This window comes from Gymnogyps californianus, unplaced genomic scaffold (genome assembly GCF_018139145.2).
Source record: "Gymnogyps californianus isolate 813 unplaced genomic scaffold, ASM1813914v2 HiC_scaffold_118, whole genome shotgun sequence".
Taxonomy (NCBI): domain Eukaryota; kingdom Metazoa; phylum Chordata; class Aves; order Accipitriformes; family Cathartidae; genus Gymnogyps; species Gymnogyps californianus.
The window spans coordinates 151,641-170,731 of NW_026113999.1; the positions used below are offsets into that span (position 1 = coordinate 151,641).

At 58.2% G+C, this 19,091-nt stretch overlaps 1 pseudogene; it reads left to right on the forward strand.

The window, feature by feature from the left end:
- Positions 1-1,033: 1,033 nt before the first annotated feature.
- LOC127027992 (adenylate cyclase type 10-like) lies at positions 1,034-17,542 on the forward strand (annotated as a pseudogene).
- The last annotated feature ends 1,549 nt before the right edge of the window (positions 17,543-19,091 follow it).

Sequence of the window (19,091 nt, forward strand, 5' to 3'; positions counted from 1 at the left end):
TGACCCAGGGTTCCCAGCCCGGGGAGGTTTCCTTGCCACATGAGAGGTTGCACAGCTCTCATGCCAGTCCCAGGAGGCACAGCACCTCCTGCTGACTCGCTGCGAATGGCCTCTGCCTCCTCTGGCATCGCCCTGGGAGAGTGGTGGCACTTGGGCACAGCGCTTCGGCACAACCGAGGACGCCGTCGTGCAGCTGCGGGAGGCTTGATCGCTGCTCCGCCAGGGTCTCTCTGATGGCCTCCGCTCTGCCACCTGGCAGCTGTGGGGCAGCCTGCGGATATGCCCTGGCCTCCCTTTCCCTTGGGAAACCCCGGCTGCTGTCAAGGATGAGAGGCCTTGGCTCCGCCTGCTGGAGCTCTCGCACAGCCCAGGGAACGGGGCAGCTCAGGAGCTGCTGTCTCTGCCAGAGGCAGGCCACCGTCCATCACAGGCACGGTCCACATGGAGGGATGGGAGAGCTGGAGGGCTCCCCTGTCTGAGCTGGGGCAGCTGGGGCTTGGGGAGGGAGCAAGGGAGCAAGAAAGGAGCGAGCCTGCTGGGAAGATGGCGACAGGCTGTGTAGCTGCAGGGAGAAGGACCAGTGCTAGCAAACAGCTGTGTGTGCCGGGGGCAGCTGGTCCCTGGGAATGGGGGAAGCAGCTGCAAATTCAGCAACAGGTCGCTGCACGAGCCTCCCTTTGGCACTGTCCTCAAAGAAGTGGGGTGGCGCTGGCCGCCTCTGAGTCAGTGGCTCAGCATCAAGGAGGGAGCCTGGGTCAGGGTGGCAGCTGCTCAGCAGGCGATGACATACGGAGGATGTCACTGTTAGCTGATTGTGTCGCTTGAGGACAGCTGACGGGTAAGCGATGACCTACAGAGGAGGTCACTGCCAGGTGATTGTGACCACCCCCATGAGGGCAGAGGGTCAGTCGTCCCGCACAGAGGCCTCGGGCTCACTGTGCAGCTTGCACTGTGCGGTGAGGTCGTCGTCCTCCTCCCAGCTGGGCATGGCCGTCTTCTCCTGAGGTACCCTGTGTGCCACAGGGCGCTGACGATGGCTTCTGCCTGGGAGAGGAAGCATCACCACTCAGACCTGGAGAAAGTAGCGGCTTTCCTCCCCAATCTCCTTGCTGAGGACTCCCTCAAGAGAGACATCCTCATTCAGACTGTCCACGGAGTGCTGCTCTTTGCGGATATTTCAGGTGGGCTGAGCAGGGAGGAGCAACCACGGACACGAGCCATTTTGGGACACGCCAGGCCCTTTGGAGCCCTGCCCCTGCCCCTCAGATGGAGTGGCCATCTTGTCACTGCTGAGGTCTTCTGCTGGGATGCCCAAAGAGAGCGGGATGGGTTATCTTGGGCGGTCAACCACTGCCACCACCAGCACTGAGCCGGGGCATGGGAAGGTGTGACCTACAGGCTCTCAGGCCGGGCAGCGTGGCTGCCAGGTCCTTTGGCCCACATGGGCATTTCCTGATTTCTGGGTGTCCCTGTTACAGGTTTTACTGCTTTGACAGAGAAATTCATCCAGAGGAGTGGCACAGACAGAGGCACTGATGAGCTGGCGCAAACCCTCAATTGCTACCTGGGTGACATTTTGGAGGGTAAGAGCCATGCTGCGGGACTGCCTGGCATCGGGCCGTGAGGCTGCTCATGGAGAGTGGAGGCAGACATGCTGGGCAGCCTGGTCCTGCCACCTTGGAAGGGCGGGGGCTTTCTGTGGCCCAGAGGAACAGCAAGAGCAGCCAGGGTCTCCTGGCGAGTCAAGACCAGTGCAGGTCCTTTCTGCTCCCCACTGTGGCCAAGGAGGCCTCTGAGGCCTTTCTCAGCAGCCACCTCTGTGCTTCTGGCATGAACACCTGGCTCAGTGATGCGTTAGGGCCCAGAGCAGGCTGGGGGCATCCAGCAAGTGCCAGCACACGAGTGACCTGAGGATGCTGGCACTGACGCACCGGGGGGGGCGGGGAGAGGGAGGGAGGGAGATGGAGGGAGGGAGATGGAGATAGACCCTCACAAGCTCCTTTTCACAGCAGACATGTTGACCCTTCCGAGCTGACCGTGAGCACATTGTGGCCACCCCTTTGGCAGCCCTTGTAGAGCAAAGCAAGAGAGTCCTCAAAGATGATGAAGGGACTGGAGCATCTCTCCTATGAGGAAAGGCTGAGAGAGCTGGGACTGTTTAGCCTAGAGAAGAGAAGGCTCAGGGGGGATCTTAGTAATGTGTCTAAGACCTGAAGGGAGGGTGCAAAGAGGACAGACAGGAAGCACTTTTTGACTATGAGGGTGACTGAGCACTGGCACAGCTTGCCCAGGGAGGTTGTGGAGTTTCCCTCCTTAGACTATTCAGAAACGATCTAGCCACTGTCCTGGGCAGCTGGCTCTGTGCAGCCCTGCTTGAGCAGTGGGGTTGGACCAGATGGACCCCAGAGGTCCCTTCCAGCCTCCACCTTTCTGAGATTTGGTGGCAGCTCGAGGTCCTGCCTCCCTGCCTGCTGTGCGGGTACCAGGGCTGTGGCCGCTGTGAGCCTGGGAGACAGGCCAGAGTGGTGCTTTCCTGAGCTGTGCCCCACGCTGCACCCTCGCCCAGGTGCTCCTCTGTGGGCAGAGGGGCTTGCTCTGTGGCTTCTGGAAGAAGGTGTCCGCGTGACTCTTCCTTTCCTTCTCTCTGTCCGCAGAGATGCTGATTTTTGGAGGAGACATCTTGAAGTTTGCTGGTATGTACTTAGGACGACGATGCCCACGTGTACTGATCTGCAGCATTTAACTGTTGTGGCGGCCATTTGCTCTGCTCTCCTTCTCAGGCGGCTCTGTGCAGCACCTCGAGCCAGCTTTCTGGCCACACCCCCCCTCCCCCTGCAGTGCCCTTTCTCCAGGCTTCTCTTTCCTCCCAGGCCTGCCTGCGGCTTGGCTTTGGCAAGGGCTGTGGCTCCCCTCACTCTGCCCCCACTTGTAGGGCCCTGGGTTGGGGGTGGGCGCAAGGAAGCCCTGAGAGGAGGAGACCCCCTAGAGAGCGCAGCCAACAGTGTGTGCCGGGGTGGTGGTGAGGGGCAGGGAGGCCCTGGTGATGGCAGAGCTCAGGCTGCCAGGCTGCGAGGGAAGGAGTCGTCCCTGGCATGCTGCAGCTGCAGAGGAGCGCTCGGGACAGGGGGTGCCACCGCTGCCGGCTGGCTGCTGCTGTGGCTGGCCCGGGAGAGGAGAGGTGTTCTGGTTGCCCAGGGTGTGGTCCTCCAGGACGATGCCCTCCCACAAGCCCATCTTCCTCAGCACGTCAGCCGGTTTCTGCTGTCCCTGCCTCTGAGCGTGGGTCGGGGAGAGTCAGGTCTCAGCAGAGCCTTTACTTTCCCGTTGCTTTCCCCAGGGGATGCTGTGCTGGTGCTGTGGAGAACATCACCCCAGGAGCTGGCTAAGACCATTAGCCTGGTGCTGCAATGTAGCCGGCAGATCCAGAAGAAGTATGGGAGTCATGACACGCACGTGGGTCAGAAGGTCCAACTGAAGATAGGTACGGGCGCTGTGCCAGGTGCAGATCCGTGGCACTCTCCTGTGTCACAGGGTGCTTCTCACCGGCAGGGAATGTGGGGATCCCTACTGGGGCTAGTGCCAAAGGAAAGCATCTCCTGCAAGCATTCAAGGGGCCAGCTGTAGTCAGAGTGGGGATGGGAGACCAGGACTGCTGGGTTTGCATGCGTTTGCAGATGCAGAGGAAGCTTAAAGGCAGAGTGGGTGTCAGATCAAGTATTAGGGTCTTTGAATGTCTGCTTTAGCACAGATGTCTGCGGGAGGTAGTTATCCTTTCATTTTTTCAGGTGGGCGCAGCTTTGCGTCCTTTCCCCTGCTGGATTCTCCTCTGCCTTTCACCAAGAGCAAAGGGGAGTTGCTTTGCTTAGGGCTGTGAGAAGGGCTTTGGCAGGCTGTTGTGTTTTGTCAAGCAGACAGCTACAACGTGCCTGCATGTAAACGGAGCAGGCAGTGATCAAGCCCACCTGGTTTGCCGGGCTTCTGGGGCAGGCAGCTGGGTAAGACACCCGGCGCTCTCAACACATTGTCTCTTTCTAGACACCCGTGTCAGTATCGCCCCGAGTAGGACGGGGGATGCCCTCCCCCTCCATAATGGCCGTCTCCCCCCGCTGGGCTTCAGATTAGCTTCTGAACAGCTGAGATGCTGGGGGCTGTAGAGCTCAAAATGTTCCCTGTGTCAGTTCTGCTTCTCCCTCTCTCTCTCCCCAGGGATCTCTGCAGGGTCCATGAGCCTCCTGATTGTCGGAGACCGGAGGCGGCGGTACTTCTGTATCTGTGGCCAGGCCCTGGCTGAAGTTTGTGAGGCCGAACAGCTTGCAAATGCAGGTGAAGTTATCCTCTCGGCCACCTCCTGGGAGCTCTGTGAGCAGCACCGGCTCAGGACCAAGGGTCTTGCAGGCAAAAGAGCTGTGAAGGTAGGTGGATGGGATGGCCTCTAGAGCCATTCTGAGGACCCAGACGTGACCATGAAGGAGGGAGGTGTCAGAAGGCTGAGGAGCTGAATGTGGAGAGAGTTGTAGCTGTGAAAGTGGGCAGGCAGCTGAAGCTCTTGTCCTTCCATCCCAGGGGTAACTGTGGACTGGGCTTGCTTGGTTTGAGGGGTTGGGAGGTGCTGGAAGGGTTTTAGCCCCACTAGCAATGTCCTCTGTGGGTCACGGAGCTGTTGTTGACTGCTGGGGGATGCCTGGATGATTCCTGCCCAGCTCTGGTGCTTCTGAGGAAGCACTGCTGTCCCATCCAGCCAGGTGGGCTTGTTCTCCCCTTTTCGGGGCAGTGACGGTGGAGAGCAGGCTCTGTCCCCTGGGACTCCTGGGGAGGCCAGTGGCAGTGCTTTCATTCTGTGTGTCTTCAGGTTATGGGCATGGATCGGATGTCTTGGGCAGAATGCCAAGAGGCTTTACGCAACCTTGTACAATACCCAAGGAGCCACCGCTTGGAAGGGGAAGGTGAGTGCCAACTTCACCTTGTTCTGTGATTGCCCGGAAAGATGGGGCCTGGCTGCTTCAGGGGCCAGAGAGGAACCACCTCTGCCCTCTTCCCCCTTTCAGTTAGCACTCATGCTTTTGGCCCTCCTGTGCATCAGCTGGGGCAGTCGCTGCTGCTGCCTCCTCCTTCCAGGGGACAACTCTGCCCTGAGCATCTGGAGGTGGCAACATGAGCAAATGCAGAAGACACTTTCTCCCCCGTTTCCAGTGCCTGCCCCTGCTTTCCAACACCTCGTAGTCCCATCCTCCCAGCGACCACCTGCATTTTCTCTCCTCAGGTGCCATGAGGCCTGCTCTTCTCTTGCCCAATGATCCTAATGCAGAGGAGGTGCTTCGGAAGTACATACCAGAAGCTGCTCTCAGGAAGGTACGGCCAGGCCACCACTGCTGAGGGCTGCATTTTTGGAGGGCAGAAGAAGTGGTGCATTCTCACAAGAACAAACAAAAGAAAATGCACCCTGAGACAACAGCACGCGGAAACTGAGCCAAGGGGCACCGGTGCTGCACCATTGCGTGCGTTGTCCTCAGAGAGACACGGGTGGCGGGAGGCGGACTTCTGTCTCTCTGTCTTTTCCATGGGTATGGTTCTGGATGTGCTGCAGTCGTGACGGTGGGATAAAGGGGAGATTCCACTGAAGTCCCTAGAGCATCCCTGAGGGTCGCCCCTCATGTCCATACCTGTCCCAAGATGGGGTGTTACCGGAGCACCTTTCTCTCCTTTGTCATTTGTGTTATGATTCAGTATCTGCCTGCCGCAGGCTGGGCGGCCTGCCCGCCATTTGCACTGAGAGGAGGATTTATCCCTTCCTCCGGTAGTACCTGCTATTGCCAGTACGCCTGCTCTCCCTCGGTATCTGGTGTGGGCAGTAAGCCCCCAGGAGAGCAGGCTGGTGAAGCTGTCATGCTCTTGTCTTGCAGCTTGATGACAGAGTGCCGCTGGACCTCTTCTCTGAGCTACGGCCAGTCACCACCCTCTTTGTCCAACTGCAGTTTGCTGCAGATATCAGCACAGTGGGTCTCGGCACGATCCTCCACAATGCCAGCAGGATGATGGTAGAAATCCTCTGTCCTCACAAGGGCGAAATCAACAAAGTCCTCCTGTTTGATAAAGTGAGAGTGGGGAGGAATCGCCTCCCCCATCCCGAGAGGGTGGGCAGTGAGCAAGAGGGAGAGACTCCCTCTTAGGCATTGTAGCAAGATGTGCTGCATCTGTCCTTGGCAGGGCTGCACGTTCCTCTGTGTGTTTGGACTCACTGGAGAAAAGCTGCCCTACGAGAGCCTTCACGCCTTGCAGAGTGCTATTCAGATCTTCAACTCATGCTCCACGATGCTCGGGGAAATCGAGTGAGCCTGTGGCAGGGGTGCGGGGGGGTGCATGCCACCTGGGACGGCGCAAGGGGCCTTACCAGAAAGAGACGTGCCTTCTAGCTTGCCCCGCCTTGTCCCTGGCAGGAAGGAGGCAGCGCCCTGAGAGATGGCAGGTGACCCCTGGGCTTAGCCCACGGCAGCCAGGCAGAGTCTCTCCAAGCACAGCCTGCTAGCCACCGCGCTGGAACGAGCCCTCGCAAGGGCGAGAGGCTCCTTGGTGCCAGAGGCAGGCCCTTCTGGGTGACTGGCCCATAAATGGGGATGGGGCCAGCCACCTGATCTCAAGTTGCTGTCATCACAAGCGGTGACATCGTGGGCGCCTTCTTCCCTCCCTCTTTGCTCACGAGAGGGCTGTGGCCTTCTGCAGGTCACAGCTCAGGGAATGTGGCCTCAGGGGAAGTGTCCAAAACTTCCTGCCTGCGCTCTACCCCTGTCCCTTGTCCCTTGCAACCCGGGTATGTTGCGCCCCTGAGCTCTCCATGCCCCCGAGACCCGTGCTGGCAGGGCAGGATGGCAGGTGGCCCAGGCTAGTGCCGAGGGGAGGTGCGGGAAGGGATGAAGCCGGGCGGGCAGAACTGCACCTGGGGCACTGCTGAAGCCGCACTGTTTCCCTGTGTGCCAGGGCAGTGTCTGTTGCAGTTACCGGCGGGACGGTGTTCTGCGGAGTCACTGGCCACCCTGAGAGGCATGAACACACAGGTACGAGGCGTGTGTCTGAGGCGCGGGAGGCTAGCGTGGGCCTGCTTAAGCATAGCAGTCTGGAAGAGGAAGGCAGGCTGGGAGAGGGCTTGCCCAGCAGCTGGTCAGGAACGGCCCAGGCGGTGCCGGTCCTGGCCCGGGGTGGGAGAATGGTCTCCGTGGTTGGTTGTTCCCCTGGGTTCTGCTGACCTTGCTGTGGGGTTGACCTGTGCTGGAGGTGGGGCAGCCATTGGCCTGGAAGGGCGCCGCAGGGCTGGTGGCACAGGCACATCAACACGTGCTCTCTCTCTGTCTCTGGCAGTCATTGGCCAGAAGGTGAATTTGGCAGCCCGGATGATGGTGCACTACCCTGGGCTGGTGTCCTGTGATGCAGCGACCTACGCCGCCTCTCGGCTGCCCCCTTACTACTTCAAGGAGCTGCCGGAGAGAAAGATGAAAGGCCTTAGCCATCCTGGCACCATCTATCAATATGTGGGGATCACCAAGAGGAGGTGAGTGTCCTCTGAGAAGGCTGGATGAGGGGACGGTGGCACCAAGGGTGCAGACTTGGCCAGCAAAGAGGAGTTCTGCAGAGAGAGAGAGAGACCGAGCTGGTCTCCCTTCGCTGTGGCTGAGACGGTCGGAAGCCCTGGCATGGGAGGCTTTTTGCCTCTCTCCCCGTTGTCTCCTGCTGCTGAGAGAGCGGGAGTGAAGCCACAGGGATGGGGAAGGTTTGTCTGTCTTGGTAGACACAACCTGGCCTTGCAGGCTCTGTCCAAATGGCCTTCGACTGTGCTTTCCGTGCTGTGCTTGCTCCACCACGTGCCGTGGTAACGCTGACCCACGGAGATTTTTGTCCCAGCTGCTTGTGAGCAGGAAGCTGTGGGCCAGTCCGGTTCCCATGGGGAAACATGGACCATCGGGACACTCTTCCTCATGTCTTCCTGCTGAAATCTCAGCTCTTCCTCTGGGCCAGGATTTGACCTTCTCTTTGGATGACGGTTTGAATGTTAACATTGCCGTCTCTTTGAAACTACCGGAAGACTTGAGCCAAAGGTGCCAGGTGCTTGGCATCCCAACCCGTTCAGTGACACAAGTCCTCCTTTCCAAGACACTTGTTTTCCTTGGCCAACGTGGTCAACAGCACACCCGGGCTTCTTTCACATGTCTCCGATTTCCCTGGGTTTGGCCTCTGGTGATGGACTCTTGATACGTTCTCCTGTCCTGCCGTGGCTGTTGGGCTTCTTTATGCTTGAAGCTGTCCTAGCCTGCAGCTTGAACTTTGGCTGGGGGAGTGTGCAGGGGATAACACGCTGCTCGAAAGAAAAGCAGGTACCCAAGGAGCACGTCCTGCCCCTCCATGCCAGGCTGCTTCTCTATGTCCCCTGGCTTCTCCCCAGCTAATTGACTTGTGTTTTCTTTTCCCCTGCTTCTAGCACATTTGGCATGGGTCTTACCAAGAAGAGGTCGGAGTACGTCCCCTTGCTGGGTAGGTGGAGAACGCCTTGCTCTTCTGAGCCCCAGTTTCTTCCCCTTGGTAACTTTTAGTGCCACGCTGGGAAGGGAGAAGCTTTTGCCAGGGCTGGTGTTGCCTGCAGCGGCCCTAAGGAAGTGCCGCCTGTCTTGGCCCCTACTTGGTTGATATCTTTGGGGTGGAAAGCAGGGTGAGGCGCCTGGTGCTCCCTGCCATGCTCCACACCTGGTGCGAAGGTTCCTTTCAACTCTGGAGCTGCTCACACCCTGGGGGCTAAACTGATCCCTGTCTTTGGGATCAGGAAAGAGATTTCCTTCTGCTAGACTGGCGGAGAGTTTTGGCGGTGGGTTCTCCCCCTTGTACTCCTCAGAGTTCCTTTCTTGGCAGCATCTGGGCATAGGCATGGAAATGTCAGGACACACGGGATGCCTTTAATCACTCGGTGTCTTGCCAGATGTTTTGGGCCCTGTTATGGGTTAACCCCGGTAGGCAGCTCAGCCCCACAGAGCTGCTCGCTCCCCACAGTGGGATGGGGAAGAGAATCGGAAGGGTAAAAGTGAGAACACTGCTGGGCTGAGATACAGACAGCTTAATAGGTAAAGCAAAAGCTGCACACGCGCGCAAGGCCAAATCGGGCATTCATTCCCTGCTTCCCATCGGCAGGCAGGTGCCTAGCCATCTCCAGGAAAGCAGGGCTGCGTCACGCATAATGGTGACTTGGGAAGGCAAATGCCATCACTCTGAACGTCCCCCCTTCCTCCTTCTTTCCCCCAGCTTTTCTTGCTAAGCACGGCGTCATATGGTATTGGACTAGGCCTTTGGGCAGCTGGGGTCAGCTGTTGCGGCTGTGCCCCCTCCCAGCTTCTTGTGCACCCCCAGCCTGCTCGCTGGCGGGGCGGCGTGAGAATTGGAAAAGGCCTTGACGCTGTGCAAGCACTCCAGCAATAACTAAAACATCATTGTGTTATCAACACTGATGTTTGGTTACAAATCCAAAACATAGCATCAGACGAGCTATCGCTGAAGAAAATTAACTCTAGCCCAGCCAAAACCTGTACAGGCCTGAAGACGCTGCCTTTTAGCTACCAGGAAGCGCTCTGTGGCTCATGGTACAGCGAGGAGATGCTTTGAGTCCGTTTGGGACCTAGCTGCCTGCAGCGACTCAACTCGTCCCTTCCAGTCTTGTGCTGGATCACTGTGGGGAGTTGCATGGGGCCGGCTGAATCTGTGCCTGTGGGAGGGGAGCGGAGGGTCGGGGCAGGGAAGAGGGCATGGGAGCTGCCCTGTGGGGCAGGCGGGCAGGTGGGCCCACTACCCCTCTGAGGAAGGCAGAGGTGGAAAAGCTAGGACGAGTGGGCAGTAAGGAGGCCTGGGTGTAGGCAGGCTGGCGGATGCGGTGGCGGGGAGGGAAGCTGCGGTGGAGGGTGCCAGCAAAAGGGACGGCTCTTTTTGCTTTTCAGCACACCCCAGCAGCTCCTTTTCTTGTTTGTCTTCACAGGTCGGGAGAAGGAGATTGACCTCTTTGTCAGGTGCTTGAAAGCCTATGAGGATTTTGGACAAAGGCACATCCTGGCATTTGAGGGCACGATGGGCTCCGGAAAGAGCCACTTACTTACTGAACTGGCCTATTTAGGCCAGGAGGCTGGCCACAGGTACAGGTTTTTAGCTTTGGGACACTGCCCCTGCCCATCCCCTGACAGCCATGGAACACTCCACCCCCTCTGCTGGTGCACCTGGCCCTTGGACTGCAGCCTCACGACAAAGCCTCCTGGAGACACTCCCTAGGAGCACCTGCGTGCTCTGCTCCACCTCTGCCTCTTCGGGGAGTTGGAGGTGGTTCCTTGAGCCATGGCCTTTCCTCCTTCACCTCTGGGCCAGGCACAGATAGAAGGGAAGAGCCCAAGCTCAGTGCTTTTCATCTGACTCCAGACCCAACAGACAGCAGGGTGGCCTGTCTCAGAAGCCCTCTGCCTGTTTCCCAGAAGGAGCACTGGGGCAGAAAAGCTTTCCTGTGGTCTGGGAGGCAGACTGCTAAGCTCTGGAATCCAAAGGCAAACTCACCACTTGCTCCATCCTTGCCTCTTAGCCCTGTGAGTTCCTCTGCAGGGGGGCGTAGCGAGACCTGGGCCAGCGCTGCGGAGACACAGGGTCTGGACCCGGCTCTCCCGGTGGCTTGGCAGCAACTGCCCCTCTGTGCCCTTTCTCGTACGAGGAGTGAAAAGCTTGGCCTTCTCTGCAAAGCCCTTTGAGATGGGTGGCTGAAGAGCGCCCTCCAAGGGCATCTCCACCCCTTTTGTCTTAGAAGGCTTGGGCTGTTGGGGATCTCAGTCCCTTTTGCTTTTGCACCGCAGGGTCGTTGCCATGGAACTGCTAGAGCTCAACGTGAGGCAGTCCTTCTCTGCCATCCGTACGCTGATGGCCAGGGCCCTGGGCCTCCAGGACTGTGAACCGTGCAGTGCCAGGCAGCACATGCTGCAGACAAAGCTCCGAGGGACAATTGAGGAGAGCAGCTATTGCCTGCTCAATGACATTTTCCTTGTCGAGGTGAGAGCGAGAGGCCTCTCTGGCCCTGGAGAAGGCCTTCTCGTAAGCTTTTCTGGGTCTGACGTCGTGTGGGCACGCTGCTGGGAGGGCCTTAGCTCAGGAGTGGGAATCGCAGGGGTCGTAGCACACGTTTCCCATTCCTGGGCCCAAGGGGCTCCCTGTCTGTGGTGAGTTCATGTCCCGCGCTGCATCTGGCAGTGCCCGGTGCCTTGTTCAGCACCCTGGAAGTGGCACTGGAGAGAGGCTGTTGCTGACCTCGTGCTGAGGTCACCGCTCTGTGAGTGGTCTGCTCCAGCCAGCCTAAGACTCCCACAGCCAGAGAACCAGCTCTTCAGCCCACCCCCAAGCCCCAGCTCTGCCAGAGACCCTCAGCAGAGAGCCTCTGCTTTAGGCTCCAGGTGAAGTCCCCTCTGTGGCTCCTTGCACCTGTGTTGGGGAGAGGTAGGGTGTTGAGGCCAGCAGAGGCGGTTTGCTCTGTGGTCTTGCTTGGGTAGGTGTGCCTAGCCCTGGAGCGATGTTCCTTCCTGACTCTGCTTTTCTGGCCAGTTTCCCATTTCGGACAAGGTTCGCGAGATGCGTGAAACTCAAAGAAAAATGGAATTGCACTCGACTTGGGCGAAAGTGCTAGAGAAGGTGAGCATTTCTCCTTCCTTCCTTCCTCCTGGGGCAGAGAAGGAAAACAACCCTGCCGGCTGCAGGCTCTGTACCACAGCAGGTGGGCTGTACCCAGGGCGGGACGACCACACGCCTGGATCATCGCCCTTGCAGGGCCTGAGAAACCCCCCGCAACCCCACCAACACACCCAATAATTTTCCTCCCGTAAAGTGTGCCCTGGAGGAGGAACAATGGCTTCTGCATTCCCTTGCCCAAGCTCCCTCCTTCTGCAGGGCAAGTGATGTTAGGTGTGACCTTGAAGTCTCAAAGAAATTAAGAGTCGGTAAGCTTCTGAGCAGGGAAGTGGCTGGGGAGAGACTTCAGAGCATCCTCTCAAGAGACAGGGGCTAAATCTCCTCTCCTGGAAGACACTTGAGAATCCACCAGATTCCTCGCAGAACAACTTGCTTTTTTCAGGTCATTGGAGGAGAATTTGGCATATTTGTCATCGACAATGCCCATTTCATCGACCCTGCCTCCTGGAGTATCATGTCACCCGTGCTCCGAAACGTCTCCCTCTTCATGGTCGTGAGCTTAGCTCCGGGCTACGCGAGAACAGAGAGCTTTTGCAAAGCCGCAGCAGACAACACAACGTCTCCAAAAATCACCTATCTTCATCTGGACGAGCTGAAACCTTCAGCTGTGGTGCAGAAAGTCTGCCAGGAGCTTGGAGTGGTCAGCATCCCCAGGGATCTGGCAAGGTAAGTTCGAGGCAGGGGAGCTCTTCCTGAGGGCTTGAACCTATGCAGACCATGGAAGGGAATCAACCCCCCAGGAAAGGGAGTGCAGGGCCGCTAGAAGCATCACTGACTCTAGCGAGTACCAGAGGTGGGTTGCTTGTTATGCCTGGCCCCGGCAGGTGTGAGCTGAGAGTGGGCAACTCCCTAGACACAGAGTGTGGGAGGTGTCAGCCCTTTGCTGTTGCACAGGGAGGAAGGAAGAGTCCCGAGGCCAAGTGTGGCTGGAGTGTGAAAAGGCCTTGGTCTAAGTGGCCAGGCTATGGGGGAGATTCCCTGGGGCAGAGGTCCGCCTTGCTGCCAGAGAGGATCTAGGCTCCTGAGGAGAGGAAAGGCAGGGCTCGCTGCTCTGTGCTTCGGGCATTGTCCGCAATTCTTCTCCCATGGACTTCAGCGAAGGCTAGAGGTTCAGGGGGGCCCAAAAGCCCAAGGCAGCGGGAGGACCATCCCTTTCAAAAGTGAGGTGTAGCTGTGACAAAGATGCTGGCTACCCTGTTATGCCCGAGTGACTCGCTGCCCACCTGAACTGTGTTTCACCTTACTTTCCTTGTGCTGATCACTGCCGGGTCTGCTCCTGCCCAGGTTCCTGATCCAAAGAAGCTCGGGGAACCCGTATTACTGCGAGGAGCTGCTGCGCTGCCTTCGTTGCAATGCCATGCTCTTGTTCCGCACCCGGAGGCAGGGTGAAAAAGCAGAGGACAGCTGGGAGAGCCTGATCAGTAAGCACCTTTGCAGCTGACTAGCCAGTTGCTGTGGCACATTCTCCGCAGCACAGGTTTGCCCCGTTGTTCCCCCATGGATCTGGGCAGAGTCAGATCTTGCAGCGGTGCAAAACTTGGTCTGGCGGAGGTGTGGGCTCCTGCGTGCCTTTCTGTGGGGACAGCCAAAGCAGGGGCTAGCAGTTCTGGTGGCTTGGAGGGGCCTAAATTCTTGGGCTGGGGTTGGGGGGCTAAACCACAGGGGAAATCGTTCCGGAGCACCTGTGCTTCTGGTGGTTCTTAGGCATTCTAATGGGCATGTAATTTACCTTGGCCAAATACCAGCTCACTTGAGAACAAACCCCAGCTTGAGGTGAGGGACAGGCCTGGGAAACGTGAATCCAAAACCATAAATCCCCACAAGGGTGCTGGTAATGGAAGAAAACAGTGGTAATGCCACCGAGAAAGCAATGCCAGCCAGAGTGCCATGGCCTTGGGAACAGCCAGGACTGACGCTACATTGTGCACGATCACCGGCAATTTCTCTGGCTGTGGAGGCAGCGCTGTCGAAGGCAGCAATGCTGCTGCTTTCTGTCCCGGGGCGTTCAGTCGCCCCCTGGGAAATCTGGAAGCTTTGGCTGAGGGACTGTTTGGGAAAGCTGGTCTGAAGGCAGAACGTCTCTGGGAGGGCTATGCAAAGAAACGCTTGCAGTGGAAACTGTTTCGCTCTGCTTAATGACCACGCTCAGCACAGGCAGGTCAGTGCGCCCGCGCTGGACTATGTAAGGTGGAACTTGTCCCATCTCAGGTGACTTTTGAAACGTTGGCAAGCTGCAAGTCACTTTGCAAATTGCCTTATTTGTGCTCTCTTGCTCCACCCAGCATCTGCAGTCGAGGCTTCACCTCTCGCAGCAACATCGAGCTCCAGCGTGAGGAACGATGGCAGCGTCTGCACCATCAGACCAGACGTGAACCTGGAGAACATGGTGCTGCCCGCCACCTTGAAAGGTGAGGGGCTGAGCGCCGCTCTGCCGGCTCGTGGCTGTGCTGGGGCCCCTACCCGCGGCATCGGGTAGAGGGAGGCTGGGCATCTGTGTGCTGCAGAGTCACCCTCTCAGCCTGGGGGCTCTGCTGGGAAGGTGGCTCGGGTACAACCAAAAACAGGCCTGGGGTTGTGGGCAGCTGTTTTTCCCTGTTGGGTGTAGACCAGCTGTGAGCCTGCTGGCTGCTTTCCAGCAGCAGGTAGGAGAGAAAAGGTTATTGGTGCAACACTAAAATGGCTGTAGCCATTTGTATGAACCTCGAAGAAATGTCATGCTAAAGCATTCCTGCGATTAAGTTGTTTTGTCCAAAGAAAAAAGAAGAAACCAAAAGACAGGAATAGTATCGTCTGGCCAAGTTAAGACAACCGTTGTGGGGAGCTCTGAGTCCACCTCTGAGGTGGGGAAAGTTCTCTGTTCTCTGTGGGCACTGTTGGGCAAAAACCTCCTCCAGACCTGGCAGGGTGCATTATTGTGAAGCGGAGCCATTTTGAAGACGCCTGCCATGCGTTGCGAATGCCCAGCAGGTGCAGTCCTGAGGAGAGGAGGCCAAAGTCCACCCCCTTTCGTGTGTTGAAACTTTCCAGCCTCTCCAGCCTCAGCATGGGGAACAGGCAAGAGAGAGACGTGGTGCTTCTTTTTGACAGAGATTGTGCTGGCTCAGCTGGACCGGATAAAGCCGCTGAAGCAGATGGTTTTGAAGTTTGCCGCTGTCATCGGGCCGGTGTTTACCACCCAGCTGCTGTCACACATCCTTCCCGCTGGCGTCAGGCACAAGATGAATTGCTTGTTGGACATGCTGGTGAGCGACAACATCCTTAAGTGGCTGAAAAACACAGAGGTGCCAGAAGATGTCCAAGATCCCACCAAGGGGCCAGCCACCTCTCCGCAGGCAGAGAGAAGTAAGTGGTAGCAGTAAGGTGGACAAGGGAGCTCCCCGCTGTGTCCCGGCAGGGCTCCCCAGGGCATGGTGCGCTTTCCCCCCGGTGCTGGGTGGGTGGAGCTCAGGCAGGCATGGCTGTTCGGGATGGGTTGTTCAAAGATCTTACAAGTCAGTCTCAAAGCACGCTGACTTTGCGCTGGCGGGAAGTTCCCACCAGCCGTCCCAAGTGCCTCTGCTCCCCTGCCTCCAAGCGCTGCTCGTAACACAGGCATGGGAGGGCGTCTGGAATCCCTGACATCCTCTCCCAGCTGCCTGCAGCATCCAGATCAAAGATGCCCTCCAGAGTGCCCTGGGGCCTTCAACAGGCTTTTATGCAGCTTTGATTCCCCTGTGGCGCAGGAAGGGAAGCTCAGGAGGCTGGGGACTTGCCTGGCCAAGAGCGGGGAGGAAGTGCTGGCTGGGGCTTGCTTCGGCTGGTGGCAACACCCCCAGCTCCTGCCTGGAGCGCAGCTGAGCACTGCTGTCCCCAGGGCTGTGCTAGCATCAGCAAGGCAAGCCGGGCCCTTTTGCCCCGTGCTGCAAGGCTCAGTGTGCAGCAGCGCTGGTTGCTGCCAAGGATGCGCACCAAGGCATGACTTCTGTGCCCCGGGTGGGACGGCCCTGAGCCCTGGCCCAGCTCGGGCTGATGCAAAGGCCCTTTGCCTTGCAGGTGTGGAGAGGCCCTCTCCGAGCAAGAAGACCGTGGAGCGGCAGCCTGGCGTCCTGGCCTTCTGTGTCCCGCTGCTGCGGGAGGCTGCCTACGAGCTGTGGCCCGAGAGACAGCGGGTCGCCTTGCACCACAAATGTGCCGCCTTCCTGGAGCAGCACGCGCACAAATGCGAGAGCTGCTGCCAAGGGGACTTTGTTGCCTTCCACCACTTTGCCGTCACCAGCACCCAGGACGGAGGGAGCTGTCAGGGCCCTGCGGACCCGGGCGACTCACGCAGCTGGGAGGCCTTGGTGCTCGCAGGAGAACAGCTGAAGAGGGATAGGACCCACGCCACTGAGGGTATGCTGTGCACCATGCTCCGCAGCCCGGGCCCTCTGGGAGCCCAGCGGGGTGTGCTGGGATCGGGTGGGAGGAGATCTGCTAGGGACGAGCCCAGGAGGTGAGGACGACCACTGCAGACTTTCCTCAGTGTGTCGGGACCCTTGCAAGGATCCTTGCAAGCCCACGGGAGAGGGAGAGCAGCTCTTACCGCGGGGTACGTGGGGAGGTGTCTAGCCCCTGTTTCCTTTCCAGATGCTGCAGATGCTCCGCAGCAGCAGGCGGCTTTCATGGAGGAGGATTTTGGGTGAGCAGACAAGGTTTTGATTATTTTTGAAGGCAGGGAGCTCAGGGTCTCCAGAGGAGACAAAGGAAGTGCCGGTTGTGACTCTAGCTTAGGGAAGAGGCTTTCTGTGGGGTGGGAGCTGGGAGGAGATGGCCATGGAGATGAGGGAGTGCTTGAGGAAGCCCATGGGCTCAGAGTGATCATCACACTACGCTGGAGCAGCCCTTGCTTGCCAGTTCCTACAGAGTAGTGCTGCAAAAGCTGCAGGGGAAAAGCCGCCACGGGGACTCGGATGGTTTGCCTGTGGGAGGTGACAGAAAGCCCAGCTTGTCTTTGCCCCCTACCTATAAAGCACCTGTATGAGTCGTGCCTGCTCTGCTTTGAACAAAGGCTTTTGATGCCATCCCTGTGGGGAGAAAGACCAGTATAGGTGACGCGCGTGTATTCTTTGCTCTCTTCTTCCCCTGGGAACTGTCCTCTGACTAGTGTGGCAGGGCGGTTTCTGGCAAAGAGCAAGCAGACAACTGAGCTGCCCAGCAAGACCGACGGGAAGCACAACAGCGCATGCTCATGTGAATGCAAAGTCATCGTGGAATCGGTGCTTGTGCCTTTGGCTCGCCACTACATGCAATGGCGATGCTGCCAGAGCCTTTTACTACCTTCTGGAGTGTGTGGCTGCCTACCTGCATGCCTCCAACAGCTACATGGTGAGTTGCCCTGCTTGCCAGCACCCACTGTGCACGCAGTCTCCCTGGCTCTGGGCAGGACCGCTTCCCCGTTGCAACAGGGCATGCCTTCGCGGGGCCTTGCAAGGGAAATGCTGGGGTCAGACCCTGACTTTTTCCTCGGGTTTGCCTCTTCTGCGGCAAGAGGCACGGGGCACTGGGCCCTTAGCACGAGGGGCATTAGCAGGGAGGCAGTCTGAAGGATCACTGGTGCCTGTGCTCTGAGCCAGTGTGACTGTGTTTGGGCGGGCATCACCAGGGGCAGAAACAGGCCCTCTAAGACAGATGCCAGAAGCAAACGGGGAGGACGAGGCTGGCCTTGGGCTCTGCACCCATGCTCACCAGCTCTCTGTGTGCTTGCGCAAAGGCCCTCATGAAGCTGAACGAAGCGGAAGTCCTGAGGAACTCGGTAGAGAAGAAAGCGAATGGAGATAGCCCGCTTTGAAGAGGCCATCTCTTCAGCCTCAAAGGGGAGGTAAAGAGACAGGGAGGTCCGGAGGGATCTCCTGGGGGACAGAGCTGGATGCCTTCCCCAGTTGCAGGGGATATGCCTGGCATCTCCAGCCACTGGCAGGTTCCTGCAGTCTCTTGGGCAACTAGTCCATATTGGGATGTTTGCCTTTTCCTGTGCAGGTCTGCTGTCATATGGGACGCATGAGCTGGCAAAGAAAATGATCAGGGAGGCTTTGAGCCTGCTCAAAAGGCAATTCCCCAAGACCTCCGTTGGAGCCTTTGTCAAGTCTCAGGTGGAACAGTTGCCGTGTGCTGCTTATGTGTCCAGAAGAGCATCCTCCCTTCCGCAGGAGGCCCGGTAAGAAGCAGAACTGAGAACCAGGGGAGGAAGAGCCATTTCCTACCTGGTCGCAGGCACGCAGGCCCAGACCTGCCTAGACTTGAGGCCACACCGAACCTGACGCGCAGGCCTGAGCAGGACCGAGGCATTAAGGAGCGATGTGCGGGTAGAACAGGGAACGGCAGAGCCCCACACTCCCTCCCCCCCGCGCAGTCATGGGAACAAAGCACGCCTTTGGATAAAAAGCAGCTCGCAGCCGGGGCTGTGTCTGCCGGCACATGTTGGCTGCGGCAGAGGATTGGTGGTGGCTGGGAGAGAGAGGGCTGTAAACAGGGAGTAGAGGCTGAAGAGGGGCAGGGGGTCTGGAGGCAGGACCAGGACATGGGGAAGGAGCAGGAGGTGGAGGTGAGGTGTGAGAACGAGGAAGCTCAGAGGGCGATATCCGTTTTCCTGCCGGTTCCTGGCTTTGCTCGGCCCCCCTGGTGCTGTAGTGCCAACACGCCCTCTTGAGCGGTCAGCTTCCCCGGTGACATTTCTTTGTTTGCCCCTTCCGCTCCGGCAGCCCTCCCTCCATCAGCTCCCTTTCCTCCGAGGAGGTGTACCTGGCTTGTCCGCCGCCCTGCTTTCCCCTGGCCCTGTCCGATTTAGCACTGTACAGCTAGAGGCTCCGGGCCCAGCAGTTTCTCTTGTGTGGCAGGAGGAAGAGGCTAGCCTGGCTGCTGCGGCAGAGCTGCTGCCTTTCCTTACTGGAGCACGTCTTCAGCCTGGAGGGCACTTCCAGCGGACAAATGTTCTCCCGCCTGGCAGCGCGCATGAAGGCCAACACGGACAGGGCAGCGGACTCCTATCAGGCAGCAGACTCCGCCACAGATAGACTTAAAACAGAAGGGTGGAAATGAAGTTCTCATTAAACATCTCCTTTACTATGACCTTTGTCATTGGGCCTGCCTTTCTTTCTGAGGCATGGAAAGATACACTGTCTTATCTTTTCTGTTGAGGGCAACTGTTGCTCCATCAGTGATGGCTAGAGCTCTCTCGCAGGCCCTGGTGCAGACTCGTGATTGAAGACGCTTCTGATTTTAGGTCCCACGAAAACCAGAGACCCTCTAAAACCCCAGCCCTCTCTGTTGCTCTTGTTCCTCACCACCCATGTACGTCAGCCAGCTACTGCTGCTCCCTATCTTTCCTCAGCTAAAGGGGA